At 38.8% G+C, this 20,594-nt stretch overlaps 1 pseudogene; it reads right to left on the bottom strand.

Moving 5' to 3' along the window:
• LOC139043182 (sodium/hydrogen exchanger 9B2-like) overlaps nucleotides 1-19,703 on the bottom strand; it is a 42,081-nt pseudogene extending 22,378 nt beyond the window's left edge.
• Nucleotides 19,704-20,594: the final 891 nt, after the last annotated feature.

Genomic DNA, 20,594 nt, shown 5'->3' with positions numbered 1-20,594 from the left:
ATAGCTCGAGAGTGTTAACCGTGAGAAGTAAGTAGTTCTTACTTCTTGCCTACTTATCAGCACCAAATTATTATTATTTTTTTTAAAGATTGGCACCTGTGCTAACATCTGTTGCCAATCTTTTCTTTTTTCTCCCCAAAGCCCCCCAGTACATAGTTGTAGACTGTAGTTGTGAGTGCCTCAGGCTGTGCTATATGGGACGCCAATGCCACCTCAACATGAGCCGTGGGGCTGGCCCCAACACCAAATTCTTACCAAGTACTTTCATATTTATTTACTTCTTATGGCTCTTAAATCTTAGAAGTAGGAACCGGGGGCTGTCCCAGTGGCATAGTGGTTAAGTTCATGTGCTCTGCTTCGGCGGCCCAGAGTTTGCTGGTTCATATCCTGGTGTGGACCTATATACTGCTCATCAAGCCATGCTGTGGTGGCATCCCACATAGAAGAACTAGAAGGATTTACAACTAGGATATACAACTATATACTGGGCCTTTGGGGAGAAAAAAAAGAAAAGAGGAAGCTTGGGAACAGATGTTAGCTCAGGGCCAATCTTCCTCACCAAAAAAAAAAAGAAGAAGAAGAAGAAGAAGAAGAAGAAAGAACTAACAGCAGGAGGAAAATACAGCAGAACAGATAATCATAAGAGCCTGGTGAAAGGAGGAGGAGGCCTATGCTAGGTGTGGATCACCGTTGAGCATTCGTTATCCTTTGTATGGACTTTGAGGAGAGATCTGGCATCTCTCACTGGCATGGAATCAGGCATAATAAAAGTCTATTACTTCCTCAATAGTTTAAATTATTATAAAACTGTCAAAGTTAGCACCTACAAAGACATACACTATATTTTGAAGTTATAATGTTTATATGCTGGTATATTAATAGTCATAATATTATGCTGGAATATCTGTATTGTATTTTCTGATGTCCTTACGAAAATATTATGCATTCACTTGTATAGCGTCAGAGAAAGTCCTAAATGTCCGTGTGTATTTTCATACGACAAAGAAAAATCATTACCCCAGTATAAATCCCCATTGCCACGGCAAACCCATTAGGAAGTGGGCAAGAAGAGCAGATGAGCATGCCTCCACAAGACAGGGACCCATGGCTAATCTTACACAGACACCCTTCAGCTTCCTCAGGGCCTGAAATATAAAAATAGACATACGAAATAACCCTCTAAAGACACACAGAGAGAATGACATTAAATGCTTTTTCTTCAGTGTTCAGACTGTCTGGATCATCCATCATGAATTTTCCAGGTAATGAGTTTTATTTAACAAACATTTCAGTGTTCTAAGTGTTTTAGAGTTGGCTTATTAGTCCTCATAGCAACCTATGACACAGGGGATAATATTATCATCATTGTTTAGATTTTCTCATCCAAAAAGGCACAAGTTAAAGCTGTTCTCCAAGATCATGAAATTAGTGAGTGGTGGAGCTTGGTTTGAGCTCGGCCAGGCTGCTTTCAGAGTCTGTGCTCATAACCTCCACACTAGCTGATCTAACCGTCTCGGTGTTGGCCATATGTATAATTTGTGGCCCCAGAATGAACCTGATGTAAAGGCAATCCTCAAGAACATTCATTCCTGCTTTCAAAAGCAAACACGAAAAAAGCACACTTTGAGACTCATTCTGTATGCTAGGCAGTTTTCTGAGCCAGCATAGTTAGTCCTAAACACTCGTATAGGGCTTTCCACACCAAAAATATGATGTCTTCTCTCTCACAACCCTTATTTATAACTACGGCCTGTATCTCTGTCAGAGAAAAGGGGAGCCTTTATTCTTGGTGCTGTCCCTAGATAGACAGTAACTCCACCTTTCTCCAAGAGAGAGTATGGGAACATCTTTTGGGGACAGTCCTGTATGAAATAAATTTCATTCTGTCGTTCTGAATGCTGTGCAAAGTGTCCACATCCATTTCCTAAAGCTCAGTCATTCTAAATACTTGCAATATTGGAAGAACAAAATTCCAAGTCAATAATTAGAAATTTATACTTCAATACCTGTGGATCAAGCCCAAGGCCAGCACGAACCAATATGACAGATAGTGCTATGCTTCTCAAAGCGGAAGACCACTTCTGCTTGATCTGTACGTTATCATTGATGACAGGGATATTTCTGATGAGAAACCCAGCAAGCAGCATGCCTGGGATGGAGAAATCAAACAAATCTTTAGTTTTCAAATACAGAAAATATTTTCAGTACTTTAGATGTAGAAGAGACTATCCCAGGATTATAATCCCAGGAACCACTTCTTTTATGCTTAGTCCTTAGATGAAATTATGTCAAACTTTTAATGAAAAAAAAAATTACAGGAGCTAAGAAAAGGCTTTAATATGCAGATAAAAATGAAAGATTAGAATAATTAATAATTCATTAATAATTGAACCTGAAAGAGAGAAACAGGATGTAGTATTTGGGTAGAAAGTATGATCAAATTCTGAATATAAAATGTTTTAATACAAGGCCCAATTCAGTCATCTCTTTGTATGCAAACAGCAGAAAGATTCTAAAATTATTTACCATGCCAGATTACTTGAAATATCAATACCTATATGGGCTCTATTTTACCTATTTTCAAACCAGATAATTTAATAAAAAACATATAACCTGCTTTGCAAAGGCTTAGAAGTGAGTTATCATGAAATAGACATTGTTCTGTCATGTCAGCTGGTGACTCTTCTTTCCTTCAGCCATTCAACATTTATCAAATGCCTTCGGTACTTTCGACACTATAGTAGGTATTAGAGATATTGCAATGAACAAAGGCTCAGTACTATCCCTCAACAAGCTTTCAGTCTATGGGGGCAACCTCAATTTTATGGAAGCATGAGGAGGCCTTATACAAGCTGAGACAAGGAAGGGTGAGTCAGCAGGGGCCAAAGAAGGGGAAGGGGAATGAAGAAGGGGCTGGAGAAGTTGAGAAGTTTCTGGGAGAAATAACAGTTTCTTCCAAGGTATGAAGGGAAAGTGTGACACATTCTGGGAACTGCAAGTAGTTGAGTGTGCCTGAGGAAGCCGGGTAGTTTGTCAGAGAATCCTGCCCTCCCTGATACCACATGCCCAGATAGGGGAAGGATTTCTCCTCAGAGACTGCAAGCCGTCCACACTCCGTTCTTCTCCAGCAGGACTCTTTTCTTACCACGTCCTTATATGGACCACACTTCAAAGGACTAAATAAATTTACTAACTTTGGGTTGTTTTATATGTAAGCTATGAGAATAGAGATGAATTACAAGTATAGCTTTTTGTGACTTGTTCCAGACACCATTAGGCAAGGAAGCATCTCTTCCAGGCATTTCTCATTGCTGCCATTTAATCTAGAAGAAGTTATGAATTCTGCAGTCATGATCTTTCTAGAATTTTTGAAAGTAAGAACCAGCCTACAATAGCTGTTTTTAAAAGAATAATAATATATTTGCTCATGATAAAATTAAACCATGACAGACAATGTAAAGTGACCAGTACATGTCCTACCCCAAGTGCAACTTTCCAGCTTCATTCCCCAAAGGTTTCCACTGTCCAGAGTTTTCTGTGCCCTTCCAGAAAGTTTCTCTACCTATTAAAGCATGCTTCTCTGTGTGTGTGTACGTGTGCTCTTTTGCACTGGACACAAATGAGAGCATGTTTAAATACCATTGTATAATCTGTTTCTTTTCCACTTAACAATATATCGTGGACATATTCCCAATGATGCACATATATATTTGCCTTGTTTTTTTTAATAGTTGGAATAGTTTCTCGTTGTGTGGAAGTACCATAATTTTTGGACTAAGTAAGGGACTTGAAGGAACTTTCCAGACTTTTCATTACAAACAGTGCTGAAATGAGCACAGTATTTATTAACTGCATGCCAGAGCCTTACTCTACCCTGGTAATGCAGAGGCGAGCTACACCAACATGGGCCTTGTCCACATAGAGCTTACATATTTGTAGGTTTGTGCAAGTATATCCATAGGATAATTCTTAGCAGTGGAAATGTTAGGCTCCAGGGTACAGTGTATATCATTTTTATAGATATTAATGAATTACCAGCCAAAAATGCTGCACTAACCTTACATTTCATTAATTTGTCAACAGTTCTTTACTGAAACTTAAAATGTGAATCTAAACCAACCCTAAATTGATTATAGCATACAACTACCTGAAATCAAAAGGAATAATAGTCTAATAAGAACTCACAAATATGTAGGAGTTTCTTTTGGAGTTTTGGAGGGGATGAAGGAGCATTTTTCATTTCTGAGATGAATGTACAAACAATTTCCCTGAGACAGTTCTGTTTGCCGATGGCCTCCGTTGATGTGGCCACCTGACTGTGATTAGGAAGGCGCCCCCTCTGGCCTCTGAGCCCCTGGGGGGGCCTTTCCCTTGGGTGTGGAGAAAAGAATACCTTCTTTGATAAGGAGTATTCTTCTTTCCTCCTTAATTTCTATTACGGAAATTTTTTAAAACATGCAAAAATTATCAATACATGGCCAATCTTATTTCATCTACTCTCAAGTTATTTTGAAGCAAATCATTATTGAAAAAAATTTCCAGCAACCCAGACCATCAGCAAAGGAAACAGTGTCCTAGGAAAGTTGTTTTCACATTCATTTTTGGAATAAAAAATGCTCCTTCATCCTCCATCTCTGGCAATTATTTCAATGAATTTTTAAAAATATGGAATAGGCAATCACCACACATGTCTGCCTTAACAAGTCTTCTTTATGGATTCAGATAATGTTTCAGTTTTAGATACTGGCCCTAATACGCTAAGAGCCAGTAAACTTCTGTCACAAGCGTACCACTATAGAAAGGGATGGTAAGACACATTACGTACGTGACTTTTAAGAATGATTTCAGTGACCTCAGGAGATTTCATGTAATCACAAAGCCCAAGGATTTATCATTTTGCAACATGTGTATTTTGCTTGTTGCAATAACAGGCATGGAGTGGAAAAGAGAAGGATGAGGTGTAAAGGGCCTTTTCATGGCGTCTAGAACAGTAGTCCTCAACTTAGGTTGCATATTAGAATCACCTGGGGAGCTTTTAAAAATTCTGATACCCAGGGCTACTCCATTCAATTAGTTCAGAATCTCTGGGGTGGGTCCCAGGCATCAGCTTTTTAAAAAATTTCCCAGATGATTCCTACGTGCAGCCAGGTTTGAAAACTTATGATTTTTCTGTGGAAAGTGTGGTCTTTGAGCTTATTAGAAAGGCAGAATCTCAGGCCTCACCCCAGACCTACTGAATTAGAGCCTGCATTTTAACAAGATCCAAGGTCATTCTCTGGATAATAAAGTGTGAGAAGCTCTGACTTAGATGCAGGGGTTAGTAAACATTTTCTGTAAAGGGCCATACAAGAAACACTGCAGGCTTTGTGGGCCACATGGTGTCTGTTATAAGTTCTCAGCCCTGCCACTGTAGTATAAAAGCAGCCACAGACAATATGTAAATGAATGAGCATGAGTGTGCTCCAATAAGATCTTATTTACAAGAAGAGATGGTTTGCCAACCCTTTATCATAGCACACAGGCATATTTAGAAACAGCCCCCCTTTTGTTTTTTGGTGAGGAAGATTTGCCCTGAGCTAACATCTGTGCCAAGCTTCCCCTATTTTGTATGTGGGACGCCACCACAGCATAGCTGACAAGGGTGTAGTCCACAGCCAGGACCGGAACCCACGAACCTGGGCCACTGAAGCAGAGTGCACGGAACTCAACCACTACACCACCGGGCTGGCCTAGAAACAACCCATTGTCATAATAATTCAATTAAAAACTTTAACAAAAAGCACCCATGATAAACAATATGAATTAAGTGAAATAACTTGAATTTTACCTAAATTGAAAAATATATTGAGAAACAGTGTAGAGTAAGATGTAAATAATTCTACTTCTTTTTACATTTAGTTTCAATTGCTCACCACAAATTCACAAGAAAATAATTTTGGTCTATGTTAACCAATCCTGAGGTCCTCACTAATAGAAAAAAATTTTTACTTAGGAAATGTGTGTGTGGGGGGGGGTCTGGCCCTGTGGCTGAGTGGTTAAGTTCATGCACTCTGCTTTGGCAGCCCAGGGTCTCACTGGTTCGCATCCTGTGCACTGACCTAGCACCGCTCATCAGGCCATGCTGAGGTGGTGTCCCACATAGAGGAACTGGAAGAACCGACAACTGGAATATACAACTATGTACTGGGGGGCCTTGAGGAGAAGAAGAAATAAAAAAAAAAGAAGATTGGCAACAGATGTTAGCCGAGGGCCAATCTTTTGAAATAAAAAAAGGAGATGTGTGCAAATATGCATGTGTAAAAGGTACATGGTTTTTAAATAAAACTTAATGATTTATAAATCTGTGAGAAAGGGACACAAAATGTCTTTTGTGGTATACTGAAAGTAGTACACTGAAATTTTGTAATATGGAATTTTTAAAAGAAACATTAAAGATATAATACCTAGTTTTAAGACTAATTTTTACGTGTCGTATCTGCACAGTTCTCATGGCCTCTGGAAGAATAGTTTTGTAATACATGTTGGAACTTCACTCGTTTGTCAATGATGTGAGTGACTGACAACATATTAAGCCCTGGGCTGCAGCATTTGCTGATTTCTGTATTACAGATACTTCTACCAGGGCTGATGTTAACCTACCAACCTGACGTCATTGAACGTGGAGCTGGGAACAGATGGGCAGTGACACACCGTGATATAGTATTTCCATAATCTCAAGAGGAGAGATAAGAGGAAAATGTAGTAAAATAATTAAGAAGTGATTGGTTTTGAGTATTGCTCTTGTGTTTAATGCAAGTTATTTAATTGTAAGTATATATAATTTAATTTTCAAATTGCTGTTTACCAACTGGCTCATAAAACTCATCACAATTTAACAATCAGCTTTAAGGGCCAGCACAGCAAATACAGAAATAGTTTATTCCTTTATTTCCCAAACTACTATTTTAAAAATATGATTTACTCTGAAGGACACAGGAAGTGTTTGGTACTTACCAAGAAGAGGAGGCAGTGGAGGCAACGTAGGTAACTTAATGAGCCCCAAAAGTTTCCCTCCAAAGATGGCACAATAGAACAGGATTATAATTCCAAATAGGTTTCCTCCAGGAAGACATTCACTGCCAGTAATTGACCACACTACAGCCCACAGAAGAACAAGGATGGTAACTGAAATAAACCAGGAAAACTTCTATCAATAAGTTGTCATATGTCGGTTTTGATATAATCTAAAAGTTTTTAAAAATAAATACTGAATACACATACAAATATTTACAACCATGTGTAAGTTTTGAAGAACACCAGTGATATGAACAACTGGGTAATTACCAACCATCTGAAGAAATAGGATACTACCAGTGCCTTGAAGGCACCTCTGTGTTCCTCTTAATCCCATCCCCCATCGCCTTCCACACTGCTACAACTACTACCTTGAACTTTTTTTCTTTTTACCATTCCCTTATTATTCTTTTTAATTTTACTATAAATATATCAGTAGTTAATAAAAAGAGAAACAATCACTATCTTTAACCTCTTCACAGGAGCATGAGAATACTTGAACAACCACACTCCCCTATTTTAGCTCTGCCTTGAATTAAACATTAGCATTGTTTCTCTTCTATGTTGACGTTTGTTTAGAATTACTCAGATACTTACCTTTTTGGGGGGGCCATCATTCATTGTGGCACCTCAAACCTTTCCTCTGGGACAATCATCTGGTTACCTGAAGTATTTGCTTTAGTAGAGGCATTTCTGTTAGAATGCAAAATATGTTTCCCTGTTTCAAAAACCTTGTGTTCTACAAAATCAGACACTGAAAACAAAAAGACTTATGGGAAAAACAGAGTTGGAGCAGACGACCCAAAACTCAAAACTCAAAACTTGTGACCAAAGCACTAAAAAACAGTAACAATTCTAATACAGTATCAGCACAGTTAAATCTCTACTGACATCGCATCTAAAGTCAGTCTCTTCTTTGCAGACTTAAACCCTGGAACCACACTTCCTTTTTCCCGAGATGTAGAATCTTGAGGGCATTTGCTTTAAATAGAGAGCAGCTCCATCAAAATCTTATGCAGATTGTAGCTTATTCATCAAACAAAGGTTTGTTTGTTTTTAACTGAGGGAAAAGTGTTGGCAGCTTCTTCACCTGTACTGTCAGCTTCTTCATCCACGTGTGGTTTCATTAGATAGCTTAACATTGTGGGAAGTTTAAAAAGTCTTTGAAGCCCCTAAACCAGCAACTAACTGCCCAAAAAGAACGCACTTTCACAGAGATTTCAGCTTTTTAAAAGGTCCTCAAGTTGATAAGGCTTTATCTTTAATTGTAAGAAAACATCTATCTGATTTTTGTTTTCAATTCACTTTGTATTCACTTGCTATTGCTTGATGATGAAAAATACTAAGGTGACAGGAAAAATTATGTACAAAAATGCAAATTCCATCTGGCACTCACACAATTCCCTATTTACCATCGCATAAGAGCTAATTGATGGTACAGAAACTCTCTGTAGCAAAGCATGTTATGTTTCTCATAAGGCTCTGTTGGTAGTAAAGTCTTAGTTTTGTCTGAAATTATCTTCATTTTCATTCTTAAGACAGAGTTTTTCTGCATATACAATTCTAGGTTGAGAGTTACTTTCTCTCAGGTCCTTGAAAATATTACTCTTTGGCTTTCTGGCTTTCATTGCTGCTTTTACGTCTAATTTCTGCTTTTTTAGGGAATTCTTTTTCTTTGGCTGTTTTTAAGATTTTTTCCTTTTCTTTGGTTTTCTGCAATTTCAGTTTGATGTATTTAGGTATGACTTCCTTTCGGTTTGCTTGGGATTTAAGTTTTTCACTAATTCTGGAAAATTCTCAGTCTTCATTTCTTCAAATATTTCCTCTTCTCCATTCTCTATTCTCTTTTTCTGGAACTAAGATCAGACAGTCATACTCTTCTCCATGTTGCTATCCCTCATTTTCACATTTTCCATCTTTGTGTGAACTGCATTCTAGATAATCTCTTCAGATCTCTTACTAGTTCACCAATTCTCTTGTCACTTAACCCACTGCTTCATCTATCCACTGAGTTTTACATTTCAATTACTGTACTATATCTTTCATTTCTAGAAATTCGACTTGGTCGTTAGCAAAATGTTTGTTTATTTTTTAAAAATAGTTCCTTGTTTTGTACTTATATTTGCTATCTCCTCTTTAATTTCTTTACAGATACCAAAAATATTTTCTATTTTCTGATAATGCAAATTTTTGAAATCTCTGTTTCCTTGTGCATGTTGTGATCTTTTAAAATTTGTTGTGACAGTGACCTCTTCCTTGGAACTTTACCTTTGGGGATTGTTGGAGCCTTAGGTTGAATGTGAGTTTTCCTGGATCGGATCTGCATTTGCTTCTACCATGTGCTTAGAAGCTTCCAATCTGGGATCACTTTTAGATATATTTTCAGCTTGTGTTTTTTATGTGAATTTGGAGCACAGATCAGCATAGAGTTACACATTTTTAGTGGGACGCTCCTCTCCCCCAGCCAGCACCATAGTTGAGATAGGTGTGGGTGCAGGCCCCATCTGCAGCTGCCACGCTGGGCTCCAGCTTTGTGTGGGTGAGGGAGGATGAATGCTCCTGAGACTTCTGCCCACCTGGACCAGCTCCAGCGCAGCCCCCTATGCTCTCAGGGCCTCAGAATGACTCTCAAGCTCACAGGTGTTTTGCAGAAGCCTCCAGGGTGAAGGCCAGCTTGAGTGCATATTTATCTCCTCTGCTCAGTTTGGTTTTGGTGTCCAATGACTTCCTGTTTTCTTCACAGAAAAAAGGTACATTTAAAAAGACTTAAAATACTGTTTTCATCTTGGCATAAGTGAGAGAATTGTTCACTGAATCTTGTCTACCATACTGCTAGAGACTGAATCTAATGCCCCAGTTTTTACATCCTCACAGAATTCTTCCTGATTTTCTAGGCTTATGATGATGTTACAATGAAATAAATAACTTAAGGCCTTCAGTATTTTCCAGTTGGCTATAGGGGCTGAAATTTCTATACAGTATTGAAGGTATAATGGGAAAGTAGGAATTACCAGCTACTAAATTTTACTGTATCACAGCATGAACCTGATTTTATACTAAATTCAGCAAGGTAGTTTTCTACTTCAAGACCACTTTTAAAAAAAATCTCTAATTTTCCTTTCCTCTCCCATACTCAAAATTCAGTTCTAAATACACAGTAAATATATGTGTATAAGGTTTCTCTAAATCATCTTTAATTTAGTTAATAATTTACTTCTCATTTATGATTTTGGAAAATCATTTTTTCACATGTAAGATTGACTTCTTAAGACAAATACTTATGTATTCTGAATGGGCACAGGAAGGAGTATAGGAGAAAGCCCTCTTGTGAGCCTCAGGAACAGAAGTACAGAAAACAAGAGAAGAGGTGCTCACACACGTGAGTCCACTTCTCAGGCAGCTGATGGACAACGATTACAGAACTCAAAACAGTGAGTCTCCAGACCACATCGTTCATTTACACCTTTCCTATGTCAATCTGTATCAGTTTTCCTGTAAATGTTTTAACTAGAAATGTGCCATAATTTGAAGGGTAAAAGTTTAAAAAAATAATAAAAAGGACAGAAAAGGTATTAAATTATCTGTTGCCTTATGAACTAGTGTACATTTTGGAACCTGGTTTTCTCCATGTGTTTTAAATAAAGTTTGAGATTTTTTTCTCATGCTAGTTTAGAAAATTAACTAATTTCAGTAAAAACATATCCAGAGTCTAAAGTATAACATACCATTGTTCCAGTTGAGAATGGTAAAATGTCTTTCATTTTCATTTCGTGAGCTTCAGAGCGTACATACACACACAGGTACATTCACACACTTCTTTTTTGAACAAAAAACAGCATTACTGAATCTGAACATCCATTTATTAATCAAATTGATATCAGCTTAATGTTTGGCTGCCTCCAAAGACCAAATCCATTCCTAAAAGACAAATATACCCCAACTCTAACAATATCCAAAATTGTGCTGAGATAAATTCTCAAGGAAAAATCTTCCAAATATTTTTTTTTTTTAAATTGAGATTCATAATAGTTTGCATCATTGTGAAATTTCAGTTGTACATTATTTCTTGTCTGTCACCACATAAGTGCTTCCCTTCATCTCGTGCCCACCCTCCAGCCCCCTTCCCCTGGTAACCACTGAACTATTTTCTTTGTCCATGTGTTTGTTTATGTTCTGCATATAAGTGAAATCATATGGTGTTTGTCTTTCTTAGTCTGGCTTATTTCGCTTAGCAAATAATACCCTGCAGGTCCATCCATGTTGTTGCAAATGGGAAGATTTTGTCTTTTTATGGCTTAGTAGTATTCCATTGTATATATGTACCACATCTTCTTTATCCAGTCATTGGTCGTTGCGTACTTGGATTGTTTCCATGTTTGGCTATTGTGCATAGCGCTGCAATGAACACAAGGGTGCATATGTTACTTTGGATTGTTGATTTCAAGTTGTTTGGGTAGATACCCAGTAGTGGCATAGCTGGGTCACATGGTAGTTCTATTTTTAGTTTTTTGAGGAATCTCCATACTGTCTTGCATAGTGGCTGCACCAGTTTGCATTCCCGCCAGCAGTGGATGAGGGTTCCCTTTTCTCTACATCCTGTCCAACATTTGTTGTTTTTGGTCTTGGCAATTACAGCCATTCTGACTGGTGTAAGGAGATATCTCATTGTAGTTTTGATTTGTATTTCCCTAACAATTAGTGATGTTGAGCGTCTTTTCACGTGCCTGTTGGCCATCTGTATATCTACCTTTGAAAATGTCTGTTCATATCCTCTGCCCACTTTTTGATCGGGTTGTTTGTTTTTTTTTGTTGAGGTGTGTGAGTTCTTTATGTACTTTGGATATCAACCCCTTGTTTGATAAATGATTTGCAAATATTTTCTCCTAGTTGGTGGGTTGTCTTTTCATTTTGTTGATGGTTTCCTTTGCTTTGTAGAAGCTTTTTAGTCTGATGTAGTCCCATTTGTTACCTTTTTCTTTTGTTCCCCTTACCCGAGTAGACACGGTATTCAAAAAGATGTGGCTAAGACCAAAGTCAAAGAGTGTACTGCCTGTTTTCTCTTGTAGGGGTTTTACGGTTTCAGTTCTTACATTCAAATCTTTAATCCATTTGGAGTTAATTTTTGTGTGTGGTGAAAGATAATGGTCTACTTTCATTCTCTTGCATGTAGCTGTCCAGTTTTCCCAACGCCATTTATTGAAGAGACTTTCCTTTCTCCATTCTTTGCTCCTTTGTCAAAGATTAACTGTCCATAGATGTGTGGTTTTATTTCTGGGCTTTCAATTTTGATCCATTGATCTGTTTGTTTTGGTGCCACTACCACGCTGTTTTGATTACTGTAGCTTTGTAGTATGTTTTAAAGTCAGGGTTGTGATACCTCCAGCTTTGTTCTTTTTTCTCAGGATTGCTTTGGCTATTTGGGGTCTTTTGTTGTTTCATATAAATTTTTGAATTCTTTGTTCTATTTTTGTGAAGAATGTCATTGGGATTCTGATTGGGATTGCACTGAATCTGTAGATTGCTTTAGGTAGTATGGACATTTTGACTATGTTTCTTCTTCCAACCCATGTGCATGGAAAATCTTTCCATTTCTTTACATCTTCCTCAATTTCTTTCAGTAATGACTTATAGTTTTCAGTGTACACATCTTTCACCTACTTGGTTAAGTTTATTTCTAGGTATTTTATTCTTTTTCTTGCAGCTGTAAATGGGATTGTATTCTTGATTTCTTTTCCTGCTAGTTCATTGTTAGCGTATAGGAATGCAACTGATTTTTTAAAATTGATTTTGTACCCTGCAACTTTGCTGTAGTTGTTGATTATTTCTAGGAGTTTTCTGGTGGATTCTTTAGGGTTTTCTATATATAGAATCACATCATCTACAAATAGTGAAAGTTTCACTTCTTCCTTTCCAATTTGGATTCCTTTTCTTTTTCTTGCCTAACTGCTCTGGCCAAAACCTCCAGTAATATGTGGAATAAGAGTGGTGAGAGTGGGCACCATTGTCTCGTTCCTGTTCTCAGAGGAATGTCTTTCAGTTTTTCCCCATTGAGTATGATGTTGGCTGTGGGTTTGTCATATATGGCCTTTATTATGTTGAGGTAATTTCCTTTAATACCCATTTTATTGAGAGTTTTTATCATAAATGGATGTTGGCTCTTGTGAAATGCTTTCTCTGCATCTATTGAGATGATCATGTGATTTTTATTCCTCATTTTGTTAATGTGGTGTATCACACTGATTGATTCATGGATGTTGAAGCATCCCTGCATCCCTGGAATGAATCCCACTTGATCATGGTGTATGATTCTTTTAATGTATTGCTGTATTCAGTTTGCCAATATTTTGTTGAGGATTTTTGCATCTAAGTTCATCAGTGATATTGGCATGTAGTTTTCCTTCTTCGTGTTGTCTTTGTCTGGTTTTGGTATCAGGGTAATGTTGGCCTCACAGAATGTGTTAGGAAATGTTCCCTCTTCTTCAATTTTTCAGAATAGTTTGAGGAGAATAGGTACTAAATCTTCTTTGAATGTTTGGTACAATTCTCCAGAGAAGCCATCTGGTCTTGGACTTTTGTTTTTTGGGAAGTTTATGATTACTCTTTCAAGCTCTGTACTTGTGATTGGTCTGTTCAGATTCTGTTTCTTATTGATTCAGTTTTGGGAGGTTATATGAGTATAGGAATCCATCCATTTCTTCTAGGTTATCAAATTTGTGGGCATACAGTTTTTCACAATAGTCTCTTATAATCCTTTGTATTTCTTCCGTATCTGTTGTAATTTCTCTTTCATTTCTAATTTTATTTATTTGAGCCTTCTCTCTTTTTTTCTTGTTGAGTCTGGCTAAGGTTCTGTCAATTTTGTTTATCTGCTCAAAGAACCAGCTGTTAGATTCATCAATCCTTTTTACTGCTTTTTTAGTCTATATTTCATTTATTTCTGCTTTGATGTTTATTATTTCCCTCCTTCTGCTGACTTTGGGCTTTATCTGTTCTTCTTTTTCTAGCTCTGTTAGCTGTATGTTAAGATTACTTATTTGAGATTTTTCTTGCTTGTTGAAGTGGGCCTGTGTTGCTATGAATTTCCCTCTCATGACTGCTTTTGCTGCATCCCATAAGAATTGGTATGTTGTATTTTCATTTTCATTTGTCTCCAGTTATTTTTTAATTTCCTCTTTGATTTCTTCAATGATCCAATGGTTGTTCAATAGCATGTCCACATATTTCCGACTTTCCCAGTTTTGTTCTTGTGGTTGATTTCTAGCTTCCTAGCATTGTGGTCAGAAAAGATGGTTGGGATGATTTCAATCTTCTTGAATTTATTGAGGCTGGCCTTGTTATCCAACATATGGTCTATCTTTGAGAATGTTCCATGGGCACTTGAGAAGAACGTATATTCTGCTGTTTTTGGATGGAATGCTCTATATATGTCCATTAACTCCATCTGGTCAAGTGTTTCATTTAAATCTGCAATTTCCTTGTTGAATTTCTGTCTGGATGATCTGTCCCTTGAAGTAAGTGTGGTGCTGCGGTCCCCTACTGTGATTGTGTTGCTCTTAATTTCTCCCTGTAGGTCTGTTAATAATCGCTTTATGTACTTTGGTGACCCTGTGCTAGGTGCATATATATTAATAAGTGTTATGTCCTCTCGATGGAATTTCCCTTTTATCGTTAAATACTGCCCCTCCTTGTCTCTCATTGTCTTTTTTAACTTGAAGTCTGCCTTGTCTGATAAAAAGTATGGCAACCCCTGCTTTCTTTTGTTGGCCATTAGCTTGAAGTATTGTCTTCCATCCCTTCACTCTAAGCCTATTTTTGTCTTTGTAGCTGAGGTGCGTTTCCTGGAGGCAGCATATTGTTGGGTCTTGTTTTTTAATCCATCCAGCTACTCTATGTCTTTTGATTGGAGAGTTCAGTCTATTTACATTTAGAGAGATTATTGTTATATGAGGGCTTAATGCTGCCATTTTATCTCGTTTTCTAGTTGTTCTATGTTTCCACTGTTTCTCTTCCTTTGCATTTCTGACTGCCATTTCATTTTGTTGGTTTTCCAAGAGGGATTTCTCAGTTCTCTCTCTTTGTGAATTGTGGTTTTGCTCTGATTTTTTTGTTTAGTGGTTACCGTGAGGATTGTATCAAAGATATTGGAGATGAGACAGTCCATTTTCTCATAGCCTCTTATCGCCATTAACCTAAGCAAGTTCCTTCCATTTCCTCTCCCCTTCTGGGTAATTGCTGTTACACAATGCTCTGTTTTTAATTTCCTGAGTTTGTGGCTAAGTTGAAGTGTTTATCATTGCTTCTGATGCTTTCTTTCCCTTTCTCTTTTAAGTTGTAATTGAGTCTTTACCTTCCTATTCTGGTAGAGAGCTGCAGGTTTCTGATCATGTCTGTCTATTTACCTTCTTGCTCAGAGCTTTGTAGACCTTCGCCTTTTTGTTGCCAGTGTGAGGGCATCTTTAATTATTTCTTGTAGGGGAGGTCTGGTGGCAGTGAACTCCCTCAGCTTTTGTTCATCCGGGAAATCTTTCACTTCTCTATTGTATCTGAGGAAAAGTTTTGCTGGATAGAGTATTCTTGGCTGAAAGTTTTTGTCTTTCAGTATTTTGAATATATTATTCCATTCTCTCCTAGCCTGTGAGGTTTCTGCTGAGAAATCTGCTGAAAGCCTGACGGGGCTTCCTCTGTAGGTTATCTTCTTGTACCTTGCTGCTCCTAATATTCTTTGTTTATCCCAAACTTTTGCCGTTTTTACTATTATATGCCTTGGAGAGGGTCTTTTCACATTGATAAAGTTGCGCATACGATTAACTTCGTTTATCTGTAAATCTGAAACCATCCCCATGTTTGGGAAGTTCTCAGCAATTATTTCTTTGAATAAGCTCTCTGCTTCTTTCTCCCTCCCTTCTCCCTCTGGGATACCTATAATCCTTATGTTGCTTTTCCTAATTGAGTCAGATATTTCTTGAAGAATTCCTTCATTTTGAAAAAATCTTAGTTCTGTCTCCTCCTCCACCTGTAGAATTTTTACATTTTTATCCTCAAGAAGACTAATTCTTTCCTCCATAAGATCAATTCTATTTCTTAATGATTCTAGATTATTATTTGTGTTTTTCATATCCAGAATTTCTGCTTGATTTTTTTTATAGTTTTAATCTCTTTGGTGAAGAGATCCATTTTGTTGCTGGGCTCCTTGAACTGTCTTTCTGTGTTTTCTTGTAAATCGTTGAGTTTCCTTATGATGGCTATTTTGAATTCTCGGTCATTTAGCTTGTATATTTCTGTATCTTCCATGTTGGTTTCTGGAGAATTGTCATTTTCCTCCTGGTCTGAATTGTTGCTGCAGTTTCTCATGGTGTTTGATGAACTAATCTTTTGTTGTGGCATTTGTGGTATTCTTAGGATGCAGATTCCCCCTGTTACCGCTAGCGGGGAGCAGGAGTAGTGTTTCTGGCCGTACCCCATCTGCTGGAAGCTGTGGGGGTATTATGGGTGCTTGCCCCAGCCTGGGATGCATTCAGGCACTTGTGTGGACTGTCCTTGTCAGGCGGGGCTTCCTCACTAGGCTAGGGCCACTCTTTGGTGCCTCAGGGGCACTCTGAGCTCCCCCTCTCCACCGGAAAGTGATCACCAGTGGGCTCAAAGCTACCTCACCTATTCCCACAGCTGCCTGGGACATGTTCCCTCTTTGGGAGCACTCATGTGTGCCTGGAAGTGTTTGTCCCAGCACAAAAATCTGCTGAGGTCCCTTATGATCCACAGTCCGTGGTGCTACTGAGCTTGGTGGGCAGGGCTTCCAGGCAGAGACCTGAGCTATGGCTGCTCCTTGACAGCCCTGGGGCATGGTGGGCTCCCCCTCCCCGCCAGGAAAGTAAGTGCATGTGGGTTCAAAGCTGCCACACCTATTCCCACAGTTGCCTGGACTGGTTACCTCTTTGGGAGCACAGCTGCACTGTGAGCATTCATGCACACCTGCGAAGTATTTGCCCCAGCTTGGAAATCTGCTGAGGTCCCTGTTTACGATCTGCAGTCCGTGGGGCTGCTGAGCTTGGTGGTCAGGGCTTCCCTGCTGGGACCTGGGCTATGGCTGCTCCTTTACCGCACAGGGGTGTGGTGGGCTCCCTCTCTCCACTGGGAGATCAACCACGAGTGCAGGCTAAGGGTTACCGCCGCCTCCTCTTATGGTTGCCCTGCTGCGTGTTCCCACTTTCCAGGTGCTTGCACCAGGTTGGAGTGTTCGTGTTGCATGCACAGGGTTAGCGGGGAGAACAGGGTGTGCTCACCTGTCTCCATCACTTCCTGGGGGGCCAGTCCACCCACCCTCAGATTTATAGCTGCGTGTGTCTCTCAGGCATCCTGTTGTGCTGTGTGGGTTTCCTCTGTTGGTCAGTAAGTGTCCATTTACTTATAACTCAAAAGGGAGAGCGAGGAAGGGACTAGCTCACTCAGCCATATTGCTGACGTCACTCCTCCCAAATGTTTTAAGTAATAGCAGCTCTATGGGAATAAATTGAATTGCAAACGAGGATTCTTCCTTGTAAAATGATGTGACATTTGGAAGTGTAGCTGTGTTGGCTTAAACCTTAGTTGCATTACTTAACAGTAATAACAACCAACATTTATGTAATGCTTTTCTGTTTACAACTGATTTCTCAATCACTTTTCTCATTGGAGGTCTAACATAATCCTGTGAGATTACTCTGACGCAGAAGAGGAAAAGGTCCTTGATCTCTGCTCTTTTCCTCTTTCTGACAGCTGGAATGGTGGTGACCACAGTGCTCTTGGAAGCCCTCCATGTTGAAGATGGTGGAGCTTTTCAGCCTGGGCCCCTAGTGACTGTGTGGAATAAAGACACATACCATTGTGAATTGTTCACCCAGTAACTTTTTTTTTTCTTTTCAGAAGGGAAGCCCACCCGTTTCTACTCTCCCCTTTTTTTCTTTAAGATTTTATTTTTCCTTTTTCTCCCCAAAGCCTCCTGGTACATAGTTGTGTATTTTTAGTTGTAGGTCCTTCTAATTGTGGCATGTGGGACGCCGCTCAGTGTGGCTTGATGAGTGGTGCCATGTCTGCGCCCAGGATCTGAACTGGTGAAACCCTGGGCCACCAAAGTGGGGCTTGCCAACTTAACCTCTCGGCCATGGGGCCGACCCCTCTTTTTTTTTTAAATATGGTTTTAAGGTATCCTTTTTTTGGTGAGAAAGATTGGCCCTGAGCTACCATCTGTTGCCAATCTTCCTCTTTTTTCTTGTTTTTTTCCTCCTCAAAGCCCCAGTACGTAGTTGTATATCCTAGTTGAAGATCTTTCTAGTTCTGCTGTGTGGGACGCTGCCTCAGCATGGCTGGATGAGGGGTGCTACGTCTGCACCCACGATCCGAATGGTGAAACCCTGGGCTGCTGAAAGGGAGCATGTGAACTTAACCAGTACACCACCTGGCTGACCCCACCTAGTAGTTTTTATGTGTGAGAGAAATAAACTTCTTTTTGTCCTTTAAACCATGTTATTTGAAATCTTTCATTATATGACAACTTCATCTTTTACCATCTTTCTGAATTCACCCGTACCATTTACATACCATTTGTTATCACTCTATCCAGTAAACCATGTGGAGGCAAGCAAATGTTTGTCTCAGTCTTTGCAAATGAGTTGATTCAGTTGGTGTTTCCTGCAGCCTTTTTTCACTGCTACTCAATAGGTTACTTCCTTCTGTTGGTTCATTTCCCTCTGTACCTTTGAGGTTCATAACTGTCTCCTCCTGTGTTTAAAGCAATTAAAAAAATACTTAAAACTGTATATTTGCTGTCCATTTTTATACTCACTGAGCCACCACATCACGAATAAAATTTCCATTTTTAGAATTAAGGGTAACAGTTCATAGGGGAAATATACAGCTTCATTTCTAGCTAATCAGCTACTGCTTGGAACAAGAACTCTCTTAGGGGTGTTTACCACTGAGTCACTATTGTAGCATTATAAATGCCTGAGTCACATACAATGTCATTACATTTGCAATACTGTTTAAAAATTAGCCTATTTAAGATATGATTCAAAGCAATAGTTGGTAAATATATCAAAGTGGTTCAGAAAAAAAATAACTATCTGTGATGAAAAACAATTCACATTCATTCATCTACTTAAATTTAAGCAATAAAAACAGAGAGGGAAGAAACCAGAAGCATTCTAGGGTTTAGGCTGCGAACACAAAGCATTTCACAGGCTCTCTATTTCTGCAGTTTTATGTAGGGCTAGCTGCTAAAATGACTGGGAAAATTGGTAGTCACACCTACTGTACAAGCTTGGGGATTAAGAATGGGAGAATTGTTAACTGAGTGACAGAGAACGAAGAGGACACGTTGCTATCATAGATTTGGAAGTCCCTTCCTTAAGGAAATGGTTGAGACGGTCTACACTTGATCACAGATTTACCTGGGTTTCTTGATCCGTAGAGGCTATGTTATTCATCTCTGTGGATGGTGCCAAATCTTCATGTTCAATTGTCTTATCTTCATTCTCCATGATTGATAATTAAGAGTAAGATGATAGAGGGAAAAGGAACAAGATCTGTTCTGAAGGAGAAACAGTATAGATATAGAATAGCAATTTGGGATTTAAATAAATGAATCAGACAGCAATTTGAGCCATTTAAAGGAATGAATTGTACTTATTTTTCCCCTTAGAACTCTGAATGGCTAAGATATTTTAGATTATTCTTAACTTTCAATTGCTAATCTTTTCTTTGATTACAATATATTATCCTATTGCTTATCTACCTTTTTATCTCTCTTAAAAAAGCCCTTGTTGACCATCATATGTTCATGATTTCTCTCCCATCCTGTTTTTTGAGTTATACTTTACACATTCCAGGCAATATTACTGTTAAATTGTCCTCTGTAATGGGCCAACTTGATGAAGCAGGAAAGCTCCAGGTAATTTTCCAATGTTGATAGAGGAAATGAGTCACCAAAGAGAAATCTATGGACTCCATCATTTTCAGAGAAACCAGAGTCACTAATTCCTGCCCGGCTCTTATTTCTGAATTAAAGTAAAAAAATACAACATTGATTGAGTAGCCACAATGTCTTAGACACTATAAGTGCTATGGTAGTCTCCTGCTGGTTATTATGGGTAACTCAAAGATTGCCAAAACACATTCTTTGTTTTCCATAGGCTTATGGTATGCCAGGAAACATAAACTTATACCAAGTAACTAAAAACTTGTAGGGCAGACCTACAAGGTTGGCTTCGTAAACACCCACTTCAACCTTTTCTCCCCTGGCTGCCCAGGCTATAGAGGCTGAAAAGCCACATAATCCAATTCTTAGCCATGTTTGCAGCTAGAGGTAGCCATGTGTCCCAGCTCTATGTAATGAGACATAAGTGGGAGTCCCTGGGAAGGGCTTTCATTCCCAAATAATAAGGGAAGGACTTTTGAGAATCATACTGTTTACTTTTCACCTCTAACATTTCCCTTTCTCCTTCCTTGGATGTAGATACACTACCTGGGGGACAGCAGCCCTCTTTCCACCAAGAGAATAAAAAGCC

Source organism: Equus asinus, unplaced genomic scaffold, assembly GCF_041296235.1.
Source record: "Equus asinus isolate D_3611 breed Donkey unplaced genomic scaffold, EquAss-T2T_v2 contig_193, whole genome shotgun sequence".
NCBI lineage: Eukaryota > Metazoa > Chordata > Mammalia > Perissodactyla > Equidae > Equus > Equus asinus.
The sequence above is the reverse complement of the archived record's forward strand: the minus strand, read 5'-3'. Positions and strand labels throughout refer to the sequence as shown.